Source organism: Protopterus annectens, chromosome 6.part0, assembly GCF_019279795.1.
Source record: "Protopterus annectens isolate FY-2018-M chromosome 6.part0, PAN1.0, whole genome shotgun sequence".
In the NCBI taxonomy this organism is placed as follows: Eukaryota; Metazoa; Chordata; order Ceratodontiformes; family Protopteridae; genus Protopterus; species Protopterus annectens.
Genome location: NC_056737.1, coordinates 1080688913 through 1080709146, shown reverse-complemented (window position 1 = coordinate 1080709146; position 20234 = coordinate 1080688913).

The window sequence follows — 20234 nt, the reverse complement described above, 5'->3', positions numbered from 1 at the left end:
GGTAGGAACTGCGGGAATTCTAAATAAATTATAAAGCTTATACAATTTAAGAAATGGATATTAAACTGAAATTTAACTTAGACGGCACACTGCTAGCACTTGCCTTTGAAAAGAATACAAATCCTTCTTTGGGAATCAGGATAATTTCCAGTAACAATCAATTTAATGCTCATTTATGAGTAATAGTGATACAGAAAGGCTTGTATATAATATATATTAAAACTTAGCTAAAGTTTCTTGATTTTAAGTGTAATGGTCATGTGATTACATTTCTGTTTAAATGGATTGCTTTTTGATGCCTGAAGAAGGACTTGTATTCTATATGTAATTGCTATCGGGATACTATTTGAGTTACATTTAAGTTTAATAAAAGGTTTTTTATGTTTTATAAGTTTTGCAGTTTATTTAGCATCCTACAATTTTATGCCATGATACAATTAATTGCTGGTTTAATTTTTCAGTTCTGCATGTTGCATTGCCTTCTATGTAGGTGCTTTTTGCAGTTTTATTTCCAAACTTTCCTTAATTTCATTTTATCTTGCTAACATTTTGTAAGGTGCCTGTTGACATTCTGAAGACGATAACTGTGGTCCTCAAAGCAGTTAGACTTTAAATAAAATTTTGTGGAAGAGATACACTAAGCTGACAATTGCAGTGATAATTCTCTCTTCTCCAAGTTACAACAGTCATGTATTTAGCAAGCTTTAATGGCATTACAGTGAGCTTCAATATTTCCTGTATTTGTTTTTAAGATTGCATTTGTTTTTGTATTTGTAGGGCTCTTTTGTATGTCTCATGCTTTTGATATGGAACCTGTTCTGAATTTAAAAGCAATTATAAAAAGAAAACCCTCCAGGGAGAAGATAACAAGTCTTGGTCCCCAAGCATCCTTATCCAAAATGAATAATAATTTTTTTATATAATGACATCAGTTATATTGTAAATAGTAAATGCCATTGCTTAACCAACATGGGGTCATAGGATCATAGGATTATAGCCCTGTAACTAGTCTAGTCAAGATACAGATTTGTTGTATCCAGGAATGTTTGTAAGCTTCTGAGAGGTGCCAAAGTCTGCTCTTCAATTTTCCCTTAGATCTGCTAGTTCTCCCCTCTCCTGCACTTTTACTAGCTCATTAGTCTAGCACTTTACCATACCAGACTTCTTGTAGCAATTATTGTAGCACACAAAAATGCTACTGGCACTAAACATTCTACAAGGAAACAGCTCCAGTACTTATTATTAATGCCCACCTCTCCGGGCATGTCTAAAGGTCAGTTCCCTGTGCTTTCTCCTGTTAACCTGGTGAACTTGGGCATCCTGAGGCAATGTAGCAACTGCCTCATGTACATTGAGAACCCTCTCCTCTTACCTCCCAACACTCAGACTTGCGAGAGATGCACTTATATATCCAAATTGAAAGCCACGCACTCTCCAGCCAAGATTGGAATAGCTGGTCATGAGGAGAAGGTCAACACTTGCACCACACTACATGGAACACATAGCCCTCCAGAACACACACCAGCACTACCTTCACATAAAAACACAAACCACACACCCACCTTCATGGAGGCTCTCAATAAAAATCTACCCCAATAGCAGAGACCTCCAAGACAGAAATGCACTTGACCACCACAACACAACACTAATCATGAGATGCATAACTCTCCTAAGCAGTGTACCACTCAACCAAAGCCCCTAAGGCAAAACAGCATGCCCAGCACAGTAGTAATAGGTGACTCGATAGTAAGGCACACTAATGTCCCACTCACTAGGTTGAATAAGGAGAAAGTAACAGTCAGCTGCCTGTCAGGTGCCAGGATCCACCATATAATGCAGGCACTCAGGTCCCTCAACAACAGGTACAAATATGACTCTGTCATTGTACATGTGGGTGTGACTGAACTGAGACATACCTCCCTGGACTACCTGAAAAGAGACATGGAGGAGCTCTTGGATTATCTTGCCCAGGTGGGTATGACCCTAGCCCTGAGCAGCATTCTACTATCACCCAGAATGATACCACAGTACAAGAAGAAAATGATTGATTTCAACAACTGGCTAAGTTTCTGGTGTCATTCTAAGGGGATCCAATATCTGCCTGGGATGACATGATTGATAGACCTCAATGCTTTGCCAGAGATTGCCTGCGTCTGTCATCCCTGAGCTTCCAGATACTGTCCAAGGCTCTTGCCACCTATCTAGTGCCTTTTTAGGTGGTGTTCCAAAGACCAAATTACCACTGTAACAGCTACAAACAAATGCAATCTGAGGATCATGCTGCTCAACGTTAGAAGTCTAAATCTCAAGATGTACTCACTGAAAGCACTCATTAAAATGGAAAACATTGACATTTGTGCTGTAGCAGAGACCTGGTACAGGGCAGCATAAAGCACACCTGCACTACCAGGCTATAACTCATTCCACACCTTTCGGCCCCAGAACATGGACTGAAGCTCCAAAGGTTATGGTGTTTCCATATTCGTAACCCAACATAACGCATCTGAGATACTTCAGGTGCAGCTAACATTGGATACGACAGTGATTCAGGTCATAACCTGTTATAGGTCTCCAACCATGTCCCAAGACACTCACTCCACATTCCTAAGCACCCTGGAGAATATTAGGGTCCAGCCTAACACACTCATACTGGGCAACTTCAACTACCCCTCCATTAACTGGGAAAACTACTCATGTCCCAATACATTTGTCCACTGTTTCCTGGAATTCATTAATTCCAATGCCCTGGACCAGCTCGTTCTTACCCCCACTAGAGGTAGCAACATCCTTGACCTGATCATTACTAACATGGGTGACCATTGCTCTACACCAATAGTCATCTCCTCCCTGGTTGTTTCCGACCACAAACTAATCACCTTAGAAATCCACATCCCTTCCAACTCCCTCCACCTGCAAAGGTAACCACCATGAAAAATTTCTCCAAAGGTAACTTGGGTCTCCTAAGAAAAGAGGTGGCTAACTTCATGGCACCCATCCAAATGGAGAATAGTTCCATGACCGCCAAATCATATACCAATGCACTGTATGAACACGTACACAAATGCATGGATCTCGCCATACCCAAGAGAACCAAGACACTCTCCTCCAAAAAAGGAAGTCAATATGGTGGTCCCCCGCCATGAACAAACTTTACAACAGAAGGAGGAAACTGATGCAGAATAAGGTGAAGTCCCAAGACAGGAAAAACTCCCTTATCACCTTCAAGAAAAAGTTGAGGTCCCTCATCAAATCCTCTAAAGCTAGCAATGAAAACAGAATTGCAGCAGATAGTAAAGACAGCCACAAGACCTTCTATAATTATGTAAGGAACCTCCACAGCAATACCCAGATTTGCTCTGAGCTAGTGCACAATGGTACCTCCTATACTGAGCCAACAGGTATTGCCAATATACTGGCCGACAGATTCTGTGCCGACTTTACCCCCCCCCCCAGGACCAATCACAATACCAGTAGATTGCCAGGCACCCAGTATTACTGCTGCACAGGTTAAAATAGCACTGTCCAAGGCCAGGAATACAGCTTTTATGGGATCTGACAATATACCTGGCTGTGTTTTATATGAACTACAGAGTGAACTGGCACCTCACCTGTGTGCCCTGTTCAATCACAGCCTCACCTCAGGCTTTGTCCATACCGAATGGCACACTGCTATAGTCATTCCTCTCCACAAAGGAGGAGCGACTACAGACCCTGGGAACCATCACCCCATTAGCCTGACAAGTCTGGTATGCAAAGCTATGGAATGCATCATCATGGACCTAATAAACAAGGATATAGGGAATCTCTAAACTCTGGATCCCACACAGTTTGGTTTTGTGAAGGATATATCATGCCTGCTCAACTTGGTCAACTTCTTTGAGTTGGTCACCAGAGCTGTGGATGAAGGCAAGGTGGTTCATACAGCCTACCTTGATCTGGCCAAGGCCTTTGATACCATTCCCCACTCAGGAATCATAGAAAAACTCACTAAGCTAGGCATCACCCCTACATCACCAGGTGGGTTGCAAACTGGGTCACAGATAGAACCCACAGTGTGAAAGTAGCTGACTCTAAGTCAGAATGCCGACCAGTCACAAGTGGAGTCCCACAGGGAATGGTCCTGGGTCCTCTCCTGTTTGGTATCTACTTCTCAGAAGTCCAGTCCAACCCAAAGGGACTCTGGCTGATAAAGTTCACAGATGATTGCAAGTTGGGAGCCATTATTAACTCCCCAAGTGATGTTGACATCCTACAGAATGGCCTCACTGAGACCAACGATTGATGTCAGAACCATGGCCTTAAGCTCAATGCCAAAAAATGTATCGTTATCCCCTTTGGGAAAAACCCAGTTCCCATGAAGGAGTCATAACAGTACCTGTTATTGAGAGACTTGAGGGCATGTGTGATATGGTAGATCCTGGCACCTGACAGACAGCTGACCATGACCTTTTCCATATCCAGCCTGGTGAGAGGGACATCTGTGTGTCTCAAGATGGAGTCACCTATAACTAATATGTTAGGTTTAGTGTTTAGCCTTATGGGCTTGACAGGTGAGACACTGGTGCATGAGCTATTGTGTGTAATGTGTTCTGCAGAGGAAGTATTATGTGTAGCATGCTTGCGTTTTTGTTTGGGAGGTCTCTGGTGTTTAGATAAGTTTCTGGCCCTCTGTATATGTAGGTATGTGTGATGTGGGTTTGGGTGGAGTAGGTGCTGAGGTGTGCATGCTGACAACCCGCTCAATGTCAGATGTACTGACTGGCATGTGAGAGAGCATGGAGTCAAGGTTTTTAATAAAATTGTTTCTGTCACATTTTGAGTTTGTGTGAACTAGAGGCAGAGGGATGTCTGTGTACACGAGATAATTGCTCCACTTCCTCTGGATGCCCATGTCGACCAAGCTGGAGAAATTGTGGGAAGTTGTCCCTCCATAGTGCAGGAATATGGCAGGAAAAGGGGTCACACGTAGGAATAACTAGTGGACGAGGTGTGTTAGTATCTCAGAGGCCAGGCTTAGTGCTACACTAGTCAGTAGAGCAAGCCCCGGAAAAACACTTGAGGCTATTGCAATGGGTGCTTACACAGCTTCATTAGTAATGCCTCTTTGCCCAAAGAATGTGCTAAAGATGAAGAACTACACTAAAGGGATACAGCTGTATCTAAGGGAAAAAATGTTAAAATTATCTGTCTGGCTATGGTGAATAATTGCGCAAGTGCCGCATAATGTGCAGACAACCTTAAACCCACTCAAAGGTGGGGCTTAAATACCAGAAAGTTAAAACCTAAAACAAACTTTAAAAAAGAGCTCAATACAACCAATGATGTGCTTACTGCAAGGCCTAGACCAGCCAACTTTTACCAGCCAGGTACCAGTCAGCATAATTCTCTCACTAGAGTCCAGAAGGGCCCTTTCCAATCCAGGATGACCTGGAAAATGTGCTCAGAACAAACAGCCACTACAAGCAAACAGGCCCAGCTGCAGCAAACCTGTATCTGGGCTATGCTACACTATTTAGGCTGAAAACACAAAATGTTTACCACAGCAGAAAAGTAGAGTCAGACTTTAAATAAATGTTTTAAACAGTAAGAAAGAGCAAGGAGACTCTAAAGAATGCTTTTAATTGCAAACAATTCAGTTATACAACACACTCCTTGGTAGTTTACTATGTGGAAGTGTGAGGTGAGCTGGGTAAAACTGCGTTTTTTTATGTATTAGGATAATTACTTTGTTAGCATATTATGATACGGAGAAAATGCTTTCCCTGAACAAATTCTGAGGTGGGGAAGTATTTTAATGCACTATTACATTTTTAAAATTAAGAGAAAAACATTATCGTGGGACCTGATAGAGTGATATTAATACAGGGAACCTAGATAATTTTGTACTTAGCTGCAAAGCTACTCATGTCACTAGGCATCAAAGTGGTAAGACATATGGAAAAACACAAGACTATGAACAGACTCACATTTTTATATATAGATTGATGGAGATGTTTTAGGCAACCAAAATTTCAAACACTAAGAAATAACAAGCAAAGTCTTGTGTGACAGCTATCAATTTGCACAAGCCGGTGACGTATGTTTCTTATAGTGCCTGTGGTTACTGCCTTTTACTGCATTCCTTTGATGATGTATATTGATCACTGACTTTAAATTTTCTGTCTCCATGCAGGTTGTGGTCAGGAGGAGAGCTGAACAAGAGAAGAAACGATTTGAGTTTGAAGTTATTGAGGTAACATATTTTAATACATGCTTTTGAATTATTAGAAATAGCAAACTCTCTCATTCCCTCTTACATGTGTATACTTTAAGGGTTACAACATAAGAATGTAAGTGTTTCAAATTTCTCATTTTCTAGACTTGCAGAATAAACATGCTGCAAGCTTGGAATGCGTTATCTGAATAATAAAATACACCTGTTCAACTCAGTGTCATTTCTAACTTACTGTTTGACCCTGGCCAGCTGATGTAATGCCTCTGTGATTCAGTGTCTAGCTTATTTTCAATTGTGACTTTTTTTCAGCAAGACATGGATGATTAAACCCATTAACATGAATGGTTATTCTAGGAAACCTTTTCTAACTTGTTCTGAGGTTGTGCAGTCTTGGAGTTGCATACATGAATGTAGTAGCATTGCCCCCAGCTTAAAAAGTGCCCCTGCCAACTGAGTCAGATGAACAGGTTTGCTTTTCTGAGTTTTTCCTTAAAAAAAGCAGTTGTTGTGCATAAACTGTATACATCCACCCAGCTTTGAAGAGACTATGATAATCAAAAGAAGCACAGTACATGTACAGATATTAAATCAATTACAATAATTAGTTCAAAACATGAACTAGTAAAGGGAGTTATAAAAGGAAATCATGTAAGGCACAGGGAATAGTAGTGAAAACCAGATCATTACTGTCTTCAGAATCCATCCAGAATGCAGAAAGAATAAAAAAAAAAAAAAAAAAAAACAAAACAGAAGCTAACATGTTTAGCACAGTAATAACTGAAATATTTTTAACCAAAGTCGTGTGTTTGCCAGGATATTGGTGAAACTTGGAATACAGTATGTGTTACAGGAATAGAAACATAATTCCTTTTAAGTAATTCCAAAGCCGAGATATTACCTACTGTGATTCTTGTTTGTGTCCTTTTAGCCTGTCTGTGAATTAAGCGTTTGACTTGCTGTTTTGTACATCCATTGGCAAACTATTCCATTTTTAAGGTGTAATACTATCAAATACATCGTTGTAGTGTACAGAGTGTGACCCTCTGACGTCTAGCTGAGTTCTGTTTGATATCTCAGATTGGAGTGTAGCATATAAAAAGTAGTGAGATGTATACGCTTATTATAGGAGTTATTAATCAAAATTTGTGATGCCAGAAGTAGAGCTACATCAGCTCCTGGCACTACTCCAGCACAGACCATCAAATTTCTAACAGAGCTGAACAATGAATGGCATATTTCACCAGCAGTGCTGCTGACAAGTTCAATTAAATGATGGTCTGTGTGCAGCACTGCATAGCATTTGGGAAATCTGAAGCAGGAAAATGGAAAATTCATAAACTGGGTTGTATAACAGCAATGACACTTTTTTGTAGCAGGGACATGCTGGTATTACAGACTAAAGAATACTCCCCATAGTAAAGCACATTCAGTTTAGCTGAGGCCCTTTTGATATTAAACTAATGTGCTCATTTAAGGATAGGTTTTGATTGGAAATAAAGGTGAATCATCCGAATACAATACAGACTAAATATTGGTATTATTTGAGATTAAATTAATGACTGTAGTTTTTTCACTTCCTGGGGTCTTTTTTTTCCCCTGACAATTGGGGGGGTGGCCTAATGGTTAAGGTGTTTGCCTTACAAACACAAGGTGCAGGGTTTGAGTCTCACAAGGGATAATTGGCTAGGCTTAAAATGACTCGCAAGGGCAGTTAGCCTAGTACTAACCTATGAATCTATTAATAAAAACCTATGAATAGTAAGTCTGGTGTGTCTGCATTTAAAACTAAGAGTGCTGTGTCTCATCCAGGGCTCGGTATTACAGAATGTGAGTTGTAAGGACTGTTCTATTGTGCTACATATGGAAATGGAACATAAATAACTGTAGTACCTAGTTTTACACATTTATCTGTATAACCAAAAGATGGAAAGAAGAAAACTTGACTTAATGCTTTGTACTTAGCAGTATAAAGACCCCCACACACTTAGCTTGAACAATAAAGTTAATAATAAGTCCCAAGTAAAAGCACCTGAAGCAAGAGTATGGCTTTTTATGAAAGTAAGTACTTTATATTTTTAGATTTCCTGATCTGTTGAGCTAAGACTAGCTATGCAAACTGAGTCTTAAAAACTGTATGCTGATAAATTGGTTTTCACACCTTGGCTGTGAAACGGTACTGGTGTTTCTGACTCCCTGCTCCTGAGGAAAACTCACCTGTGCTTAGGAGTGTTTATACCCTGTACCCTTACATATTGCAATAGCTGAGCAGAACCTAAAACAAATTTAACCCACATTGTTCAAACAGAATGCCATTCTCTTAGAATACTTCATCGTAAATGCTTTAAGAACTGATTCCTCACTATATGCCAGTTTCTCACATAGACTGGACTGGACCAAATAGTGAGACGCCCTTCAAATTCATGGTGTCTGGATCATGGGCTAAAGCTTAGCACAAAACATAGTATTTTACTGTTTGAGAAACCAGAACAGCCCTGCAACTACCTCATAAATGTACCCCTTGCCGAAACTTGAAATATTATCAGAGATTTGGACATGTTAAAGGACAACAATGAATACATCTTATACCAGCCTGTATCAATTGTAATTAGAAAATATTTTTATCTAACCCAGTTATTTACTACAGGAACATCCTCCAGGTCCAGGAAAATGATAGCCCCTTTATGTCTACTTTATTAGATTGTTAAATGAATATAAAGCCTCCTTTGGCATGTATCTACTCAACCACGTGGCTTAACTGAAAAAAAAACACAATGTTTTCTCAGAAAAACATCTCAGGTATGAACTCCTTAAGTCACACAGAATGCCTACAACATCTATCTGTCACTCTGTTCTGTATCTTATTGACTTCTCTGGTGAAGTTTGCTGGGCTTACAAGACACTAGATGACCACAATCTACTTGATTTTCTACATGTATAAAAAATGTAAATGCCACAAATATCCATTCTGACGACCTAATTATACACTGTAGTATCAACAGAACCTGCTGGCGAGACAGTTCTCTCTCCAGAAAGATCCTCTACCTCTATCATAATTATCTTCGCCTTTTAAAACAAAGCAAAGCCCTGACTCTCTTTAAATTAAATTTAGATCATTGGATGGGCGACACTAAATTTACCCAAGGTCGGGTCCTTATTGTCTTATTTTTATTTATTTATTTATTTATTTCATTTTACATTTGTTAACCAGGGGTGTCTGAGCCGAAAAGGCCCTTTTTCAGCAGAGGCCCGGGGAGAAAAGCTCCACAAAGAAAAATTACAGACACATTTAGTTATTTAGACATGATCAGTATACACACAAATTACAAGAGACATGTTTTTACAGTGGTATGCAGCACATAAACAGTTACAGTGGAGAGAACAAACAAATAAATATTAATTTTAAAAATAAAGGTAATTAATAGATTTGTGGTGCACAGCTGAAATTTGGAACATAGGTAGAATACATACATAGTACACAGGTACAGTACATACATTGTAGATTAGCCAGTGTTTGTGAGTAAGATTGAAAACTATTATCAAGTGCTCTAGATTTAGTATGTATATGTTATCCGCTTTCACTAGCCTGGGGAGCAATCATGGCACTGCCAACTTTGCTTGAGATGTTGCCTGATGAGGTCTTTAAAGGAGGCTTTGGATGATGTGTTTTGAATGCTAGTAGGGACAGAGTTCCATTTCTTAGCCACTGGACTACTATATAGTGCATCTCCAAAGCTATTGTAGCTGTTGGTGACTTCTAGTAGTAGTTTGCTTGATGATCTAAGAGGCCTTTTGGCTGAGTGATGTTGTACTAGGTTTTTGAGGCAGGACACTTAATGGGGAGGTAATAGATAGAATGACAGAGGCAGAGCTGATTGTAGGTTAGGAGGTTGGGCAGTTCAAGCCAGTGGAGTTGTCTCAAAGCAGTACAGTGATGAGTTCTATATGAGCAATTTGCAGCAAAGCGGGCAATTCTGTTATAGCAAGCTTCCATTTTGCTTAGTTCAGTTTTGTTGAGATTAGTCAGAATGGGAGATGCATAGAGTAGGGTGGATAGAAGTTGGGAGCGAGCAATGGCTGATCTTGTGTTGTTGGTAAGAAATGGTTTGATACGGTAGAGTGACCCCAGTTTGGCATGTACTTTTTTAATAGTTAAGTTGAGATGACTATCAAATTTTAGGTGGGAGTCTATGGTTATTCCCAATTGCTTAGCCTGTGCCACTGGAGCAATTGGAGTAGCATTTGTGGAGTAGATAGTGAATTGACTGTTGGTGTTTTTGTTAGAACTGGTTATAATCATAAGCTGAGTTTTCTTTGGATTGAGGATAAGTTGGGCTTTGGTAAGGTAGTTTTCAACGTCAGAGAATGCTAGTTGAGTTGTTTGCAGGAGGGTGGGAATGTTTTGTGCAGCACAGATTAAGGTAGTGTCATCTGCATACTGAATTATAGATGCATGCGGTGTGGAGGTATGGATGTCATTTATGAAGACTGTAAATATTAGTGGTCCTAAGACAGAACCCTGTGGGACTCCTGTAGTTATGGGCAGCTGAGGAGAGAGATAATTTTCCCATTTCACAGCTTGATACCTGTCAGTTAAGTAGCTTTGGAACCAGGTAAGAGTGGAATTTGATAGATGATATAGGTTTAGTTTGTTTAGCAGGATTTGGTGTGAGACTGTGTCAAATGCTTTGGACATATCCAAAAAAAGAGTTGACACTTGTAGGCCTTCATTTTTGAGATGGTTTACTGTGTCTGTGAAGCAGAGGAGGGCTGTAGTGGTACTATGCGCAGGTCTGAAACCATGCTAAGTAGGTGACAGGATGTTGCTGTCTAGGAGATAGTTTAGCATCTGGGTATGGATGCATTTTTCTAGGATTTTGTCAGGGGGGAGAGTAAATTATGGACAATGTTAGTAAATACAATGGTTCCCTACTGTAATTCCAAGTCTCATGAGTGTGATCCCTGGAATCACAAAAATACAGGAGCATAGCAAATGTCAAACATCTCTGTTCTCCCTGGAGGGGGCCCTGTAGCTTATAGATACTATCTCAGAGGTTTCCATATATAGGGGAAAAGGGAATGCTCCAAGAAATATCATTCCTGGGCTTGTTTTATATAAGTTCTCGTTTTTGCATTTTCACTCATTCAGTATTGCTTTTCTGGGATTCTTACTAACAATTATTATATAAACTGTTGTGGCTCCCAATGATCTTTCTGATTGATTTCCTTGTATAAACCTATGAACCTACAAGATGTAATCACATAACAGGCTCCAGTTTTTTATTTGATTTAATAACAATTGACAGTGCTTGTAGATGTTAAATTTTACAGTCCTGTGCAGCAACCCAAATAACCATTTCCTGATCATTTCTATATGGTTATTCAAATTAGCCAACATTTCCCCATTTGGTAGTAGGATGGATGATATCAGAGACTAAGGAATCAACACTGTTATTACCACATTAAGATTTATAGACCGGATGTCACTCTACATCCAAAATGACATTAGCTAGAACTGTTCCCTCTTTGTGAATCTGCTAGCCTAGGTATAGGAAACTGTTTTTCCAATAACATGTAGGTAACTTAGAGCAGAAACCTATCCCTGGTTAACTTCTGATGTTGAAAGGACATAGCATGGAAGACATGGAAAAATGATCACCTCAATGGCACATTACACCAGGTCTTCCTTATTCTCAGGACGGAATGCAGAATGTAAGCAACTCTTCCAGAGCAACCTACTTAAGAAACAAGCAAGCAAAAAGCCTTAAGTCCTGGTCCTAAACATTTCTAGAAGTAAATTGAAAACCTAACCATTCACAATCACAGACTATTCACCTATCATTGCTTCAAGCCATCAGCCATCTCAGGCCAATAATTATAAAAACTTCCTTGAGTCCTCTTTTGTAACAAGTATAAATAATATCCCACACTGTCCAACTTGATGATACCACCCCTAAAATACACTTCAGGTAGCATCAGCTCACCTAATTATCTATTTTGTAGATAAAGAGATCTCAGTAAAAGAAGTGTTAGATGTGTTGCAATGCTGGGCACTAAACCTGGCACAACATTTTCGGCAAGTTTTATCCTACATTTTTAGACTGGGTGCCCCAATGATCAGATAAGAATTAACACATTATATAACCTTTTATTAACAACAGGAACTGTGCCAGACTCCTTCAAACATACCATCATACCATGTCTTTTAAAAATAACCTTCATGCTAGCCCGTGTGATTACAGCGTGGTCACTAATCTTTTAAAAATAACCTCCCCTGCTAACCCATGTGATTACAGCCTAGTTACTAATCTTTGAAAAATAACCTCCCCTGCTAACCCATCTGATTACAGCTTAGTTACTAATCTTTCACAAATAACCTCCTCTGCCAATCCATGAGATTACAGCCCAGTCACTAATCTTTCAAATATATCCTCCCCTGCTAACCCATGTTATTACAAATCAGTCATCAATCTGTGCCCAGTCAAAATGATAATTGAAAAGAAAACAGCTATTGGACTACATAATAAATATGGCCGCTTCTGTGAAGGGCAGCATGACTTTTGCAAAGGATATGGTATCCTTACAAGCTTATATGCAGCTCCTGATGCAATCTGCAATAAAACTTTCGATGGACATTTAAAGCAGGTATATTTAGAGATGGCCTGTGCATCTGAATCAGTTAACCATTCCATATTTCTAGCACTACTTAATAAATGTAACTTAATACTAAAGCAATAGATTGTATTAGTAGCTACTTGTCAAATTGTCATTTCAAAGTCATCACAGGTAAGACCCTCTCCAGAGTACAGACCTTCAATATCATTGTCCATATGGGTCCATTTTAAGTTTACTCCTCTTTACACTATTTATAAATGGCATCTCTTCAGAACAATACTCTCTAAATGTTATCATGTATGTAGATGCCATACTACTACTGAAATAAAGTATTGCCTTTAACAGTCTGCAACAAACACAGCAGTGTAGTTAACCATAAAAAGGCTAGGTGCTCTACCATCTCTACTCTTGCAAGACCCCCATCATTAACCAGCTACCTAGTATGCCACACCAAAGATACCAAGGCCCCGTCCTTGACCTCACCTTATCTTTCAAGACACGTGCAGGAACTGCAATTAACACAACCATAGCCAAATGTAAAACTCTGCTTTAAACTGTCTTACTTTGACTTTTCTCTGTTATGTTCTACAAATAGCTTGATAGAATGTTTTTTTAATTCCAGAGGTAATACCCGCCTACTACAAACTGCTGTTAACAGAATCTGCCAGATTGTTCTATTAGAAACCCCTTTAATGCACCACCATGTCGTAGAAACATTCTACCTACCATAGAAAGTAGAGCAACCTTTGTGTTTAATGTGCTGATCTATAAATTAATAAAGCATAATGGTTGTGCACTGCTACATAGTAAACTTTTAGCCAAGGGAATCCATTAGTCCCTCCAAAATTTCTGAAGCACCCACATTAATTTGCCCCCACCTTTTAGACTGGCCATTGTTGAGAAGGCATTTTTAAAAATAAGTTCTGTTTCTTGGAATCAGCTATCTAATGAAATATTTGACCATGAAACTCTGAAGGATACCAAATCAACTGAGGAGTCACGTACTCAAAATGAAACAAGAACAAATGCTTCATTGACAAAGGATAATCAACTAAGCTAATGGTTAGCTAAAAGCCTTTTCTGTACTAAACCTGAAATTACCTTTGTAAAATCTAGACTGTTTTAATGGATACTATGTTTGTATGTGTTGTACCAAAGAAGAAGCTGTGTGTGCCTAACTTACAGTTTGTATTTTCTGTATATAAAGAGGTGTTTGTGCAAAATCTGTAATAAAGATAAAACAATATTATATATGTTTTGTAGTATGTGCAGGTTGTTACTTGAAGTCAGTGACCTATATGTTTGTTATATTATAACATGGTCATTGCTATATGTATATATATATATATATATATATATATATATATATATATATATATATATATACATGTTGGTGGACAGACTTCTTACTTATCTCGGTCTCTGTTGCTGTATTGCTGCAAACTCAAACTTCTTATGTAGCCTGTGTGGCATAGAATGCCAGATGAGGGACGATACCGTTAGCATTTTCAGATGATAGTTTCCTCCCATGCGCCACTTGCACGGTAGGTGTTTTGTTGACAGATTTGTTATACTCACTCTGGTCAGACTTGTTTGTATAAATATTTATTTTTCAAGCAGAAATCTTACTTGTTTTAGTCAGACAATGCTGCAGTGACACAGTTACCCTTTTCTCCAATGTATAGCAGTCTTGAAGTTTGTTATTTACACTAGAAAATTGGAGGGGTCATATGAAATGTTTAATTTCTGCTACTTTCAAGTTTGAATTCAGTGACTTCACTCTTGATTGTTGGTCATATATCACTCTTCACTGCAATGATTTTTGGCATAATACTAAACTTTTTCCCTCAGATTTACAATTGGTCTTTATTCAGTGATGACCTGACAGACATTAGGATTATTTATTAAATAATGAATTGTGAAATAACTGAACCAAAACATTACAGTTTCTTTTAAAATAATGAAATTGTTTTATATACATATTCGTGTATAATAGAGTCCACTTTCTGAACATTTAAAGTCTATATTTTTGAGACCAATGTTATGATTTTTTTGCAGTCTGCAGGCTGAGAGCTATGGGTGCTGGAAAATTCTTTCCAAGATCTGAGCTGTATTAACATGATGTTGTTACACACATACATACAGGATTATGACTGAGTCTCTGGTCATAACCAAGCTGTTCTATGCTTGAGAAGCGGATGTCAAGAAATTCACTTTAAGAAGAGAGAAGTGAAGCTCAAGATGTAATGTACTATATAACATTGTGGATGATGGCTGGTGTGCTAAGTGTAAACCTGTTTATTATGTGTTCGAGACATGGACACCAAGAAATTCACCTTGAGAGTGAAGCGAGATGAATGCCAAGTTACTTTTTGTTATTTATTACATTGTTGCTGTTACCAAGCAGGAGTATACCCCAAACCATTACATGGAGTGATTTGTCCCTGACTTTTTTATTTATTACATTGTTTCTGTTACCAAGCAGGAGTGTTTTTGAGAAGCAGTGCCACTTCCTTCAGAGATGGCTGGTGTGCTAAGTGTAAACCTGTTTATTATGTGTTCGAGACATGGACACCAAGAAATTCACCTTGAGAGTGAAGCGAGATGAATGCCAAGTTACTTTTTGTTATTTATTACATTGTTGCTGTTACCAAGCAGGAGTATACCCCAAACCATTACATGGAGGGATTTGTCCCTGACTTTTTTATTTATTACATTGTTTCTGTTACCAAGCAGGAGTGTTTTTGAGAAGCAGTGCCACTTCCTTCAGAGTTAGTAATATGTGACTTTATCATGCACTGTCACTTTCTGCAATTAGTAAGATGTGACTTTTTGAAGCAGTGTCACTTCCTGCAGTTACTAACATGTGACTTTGTGATGCACTGTCATTTCCTGCAGAGTTAGTTACATTCGACTTTATGATGCACTGTCACTTTCTGCAGAGTTAGTAACATGTGACTTTGAGAAGCAGTGCCATTTCCTTCAGAGTTAGTAACATGTGACTTTGTGAAGCAGTGTTACTTCCTGCAGAGTTAGTAATATGTGACTTTGTGAAGCAGTGTCACTTCCTGCAGTTAGTAACATGTGACTTTGTGAAGTAGTGTCACTTCCTGCAGTTACTAAAATGTGACTGTGTGATGCCCTGTCATTTCCTGCAGAGTTAGTTACATTCGACTTTATGATGCACTGTCACTTCCTGCAGAGTTAGTAACATGTGACTTTGTGAAGCAGTCACTTCCTGCAGTTAGTAACATGTGACTTTGTGAAGCAGTGTCACTTCCTGCAGTTAGTAACATGTGACTTTGTGAAGCACTGTCACTTCCTGCAGTTAGTAACATGTGACTTTGTGAAGCACTGTCACTTCCTGCAGTTAGTAACATGTGACTTTGTGAAGCACTGTCACTTCCTGCAGTCAGTAACATGTGACTTTGTGAAGCACTGTCACTTCCTGCAGAGTTACTAACATACTGTGGGGTGTGACATCCTACCATTGGACTTGGGGACTGAGTGCCATTTTCTTCAGGCAGCCTCATAAATGTAACTATGTTACCATCATTATCATCAACAGACATTCTGCTGCTGATATCCTCCAAATGTACTAGTATAGTGGAAATTCTTGTTTCCGATGCCGTCCCTGTAAAAATGAATTGAATACATTAATAATAAAGAAGTAGCATACAGTACTGCATGTTGAGTAAGGAGGCAGGGGGAACACTTCCCATGCAGACTGTCTTCATTGTCATTGCGTGCAGAAGTGGAATCTCACCTGTTCGTAGTAATTGTCATGAGTTAAATGTGAGAGATACTTCCCATGCAGACTGCCTTCATTGTCATTGCGTGCAGAAGTGGAAACTCACCTGTTCATAGTAATTGTCATGAGTTAAATGTGAGGGATACTTCCCATGCAGACTGCCTTCATTGTCATTGCGAGCAGAAGTGGAAACTCACCTGTTAATAGTAATTGTCATGTGTTAAATGTGGGGGACACTTCCCATGCAGACTGCCTTCATTGTCATTGCATGCAGAAGTGGAAACTCACCTGTTAATAGTAATTGTCATGTGTTAATGTAATCAGTCCACATCAGCATTTAATACGCTATATAAATATATGTTAGTGTTTTAAAATAACCTTCCTGAGGAGACGTGTTTCTACTGCAGACGTTGGTCCACACCACCTCTGATTATTCCAGTCCCATCCTCTTCTGTGTCATAGTCATCTCCCTGGATGGAGAGGCGGTATTCCTCATCCGGTCTTAATGGAAGAATTGTTGGAGGTGCCCTCACAGTACTGGTGCGGTGATTGCATTCTTCCTTGCATTTCTTGTAGTGCATCCTACCATACCATTTGGTCTCTTCTTTCACTGTGTTAATGTGCAGTTTCTTCCACCAACTGCATTAATGTCCAGGATAATTTGATTCCAAGATTTTATCCTGTCAGCTTGTTTGGGACCCCTTATACCAAACAGACATTTCCCATACATCCTAAGGGCTGCCGCAACAATGAGATTTTTCTCATGGCTGAAGTTGCCATTTCTCTGCCCTAATCCCTGTTCTGCATCATTATTAATAAGCCAGTCGTACACAAAAAACTTTTCATGTAACCATCACTTTAACAACACAATGACAGCATGCCTATCAACTTTATAAAAAGGTAGGTGAACACACCCCATAATTATATACACATGCAAAATCTGAGTCCAGCCAAGTAAAGTTGTGCTACAGTAATATCTGCACTTTCATAAATATATTCACAGCAGTAAAGCAATCAATTTAATAGATTCACCCTTCGCCTATCCTCTACCATTGTCATGGTTTCATAATACTATATTTTTTCATTCATCAGTGACACACACAAATCTCCAAGAAAACACATGCGTATGTTGAGCCAACAGAACATCCTTACCACTTCAGTACTTCACAATTAAATCTTTGCATTTCTACCATGTATGCACAATTACTAAATAACAGCAAAGTAAATGATTTTCTCAATGATCACTAATCATTTCCGCTGCTGCTGTAATGATTTTCCATTTAAAATTGACAGTTTTACTGGAGTCACTAAAATGCATTGTAATATGCCCATTATATTCATAAGGGAAATATTTCTTGAAGTGAACTCACTAATCTTACATTATTCTAAAATGTGTCATCATCCTCCATAAAGAGTAGACTAATTATTGATTAATAGTTTTAGTATGCAGATCAACATCTAGCATAATGTATCTCCACTAAAATTGCACCATTTGCTGTGTTATTGTAGCAGAAATTATAAAATCTGTCTTTGGACTTCATACATTTTATTGTTATAGGACATGGTCTGGCAGAAATTTTAGATGCTTGAGTGCAAATACGATGAAGCTATCAAGCTAAGACAGTGGCCAATAAAGCAATTGCAATGGCAAATCACAAAACATCAGAAAACCTTTAACAGATTATGAAAAGTGGCTCAGCAGATAGTGTAAAGAAGCTTTATCAGGTTGCAAGGCAAAGGTAGAAAGATAACTAAATGGGAGAAATCAGAAGGCAATGAAATTTGAGATAGAAGGAAACAGTAGAATGGTATAACTGCTTCAAGCATCTGGGATGGGTAGCGGAGGAGAATGGAAATATGAATAAGGAAGTGAAAGCAGAATCAGAAGTGCTGCAGCCAACTGTCACAGTTTCAGGGGTAGTGTGTGACAGAAGAACACCAAAGAAGCTGAAATGTAAGGTGCACAAAACAGCAGTATGACCATTACTTCTATATGGCACAGAAACCTGGCATTCAAGGTAGATCAGCTGAGGAGGGTTGTCATGATAGACAGGAAGTGCCTCAGATAGGTAGCAGGATGCACTGTGGGACAGATGAAAAAAAAAAAAAAAGATTAGTACAACAGAGCAGAAACCCAAGTAACCTGAATTGCAAAAAAGTGCAAGGAGAACAGATTATTGTGGCTTGATCACATGTGCAGGAAAACAGAAGATGATTTGGTAAAGCAGATTTAGAACAGACAGGAAGAAGATAAGATGAGATTATGACATCTAGATCAGAGATGGATATGTAGGATGAGAGATAAACTGCAACAATCAAGCACAACTGTTGAAAACGTTTGGAGGGTGGCTCTGAATCGAGGGAGATGGCAACAGCTGACACAAGACCCTGATGTCATGTAAAAAAATATATGCTTTATGAAGATGACAGTGATGATGATGACATTTATCAAGAGAAGTAGGCTCATCCTCTTTATCTTTGATTTCCCTAGTAAATGCATAAAGATGGAATGTAAGGATGATTCCAAGACAGGGCTAATGTCCCATGATTCAGTTATACCCAAAACAAATGCAGATGTTTTCACTTCAAATCTGTTAACTGTGACTCTAATAGGTGTTTCAAGTACTTCTAAGTTTTCTGGAACTCCATGCCAACCAATTTAGCTTCAATGTGCTGTACTGTGCTTCTACTTTGATGACCTTAACTTTAGGGGTAGCTAAACAGTTAAAGGAAAGTTCATACCATTTATGTTTATTAGATATAGCAATTTTTTTGTGAGGCCAATAAAAGTTAAAGTATTAAACCATGGTGAAAGTATTTTATGCATAATACCTGTACCCGCCTTTACTTGGTTGTCCAGAAACAAATGTATTCTCATTAAAAAACACAGGATTATGAATTGCAAAAAGAAATGCAAGTGACCCACCCATTCACAAAGACATTAATGGAGCTGAAGCAAACACATTTTCTTGTAAGTCTCATATGGATTAAGTTACTGTTTTAGGAGTGTTTAACTCCATTTGGAAGTAACTCAGCCATTTTTGTGTATTGAAGCTAGAACTGGTATATATTATCTTCAAGCTCATATGCTGAATGCATCAGTTCTTATCATTTCGCTCCATTTGTAGTTTGTTGACATTATCTGTAAAGTATTTGTGAATGCTGCTTTTTTATTCAAACCAATTGCAATATTCTACTCTTTTATGGCTGTAGCAATGTTTGGATATTTTAGAAGTTAAATAGGCAGTCTGAAGACTAGTTTTGAAGTGTTTCAATTTCTTTTGGTGAGAAATGGCTCCTGATGATTCTCATGAGCAATGCCTCAGGTCTTCTGCATGCAGAATACAAATACAGATGCTTTGATATGAACATATTAAGTGGACTGAGAACAAACTGCTTTCTGCACACCAGTTGTGATAAATATCATGCTATATTAATGGTCTATATTAGAACACCGAACATTTAAAATGTCAAGTGTTCTAATATCGATCCATTTTCAGCGAACGCTGAAAATATCGAAGAAACAGAAAACCAAATTTTTTCCTAGGGAAAGAATTTAGTTGTCCGTTTATGTTGACTCGGTATTTTCAGCACTCTAGTGGAAAGTTACGGGTCAGGTTCAAGTAAGTGTGCGATTGAGTGCGGGTTAGGTTAGTT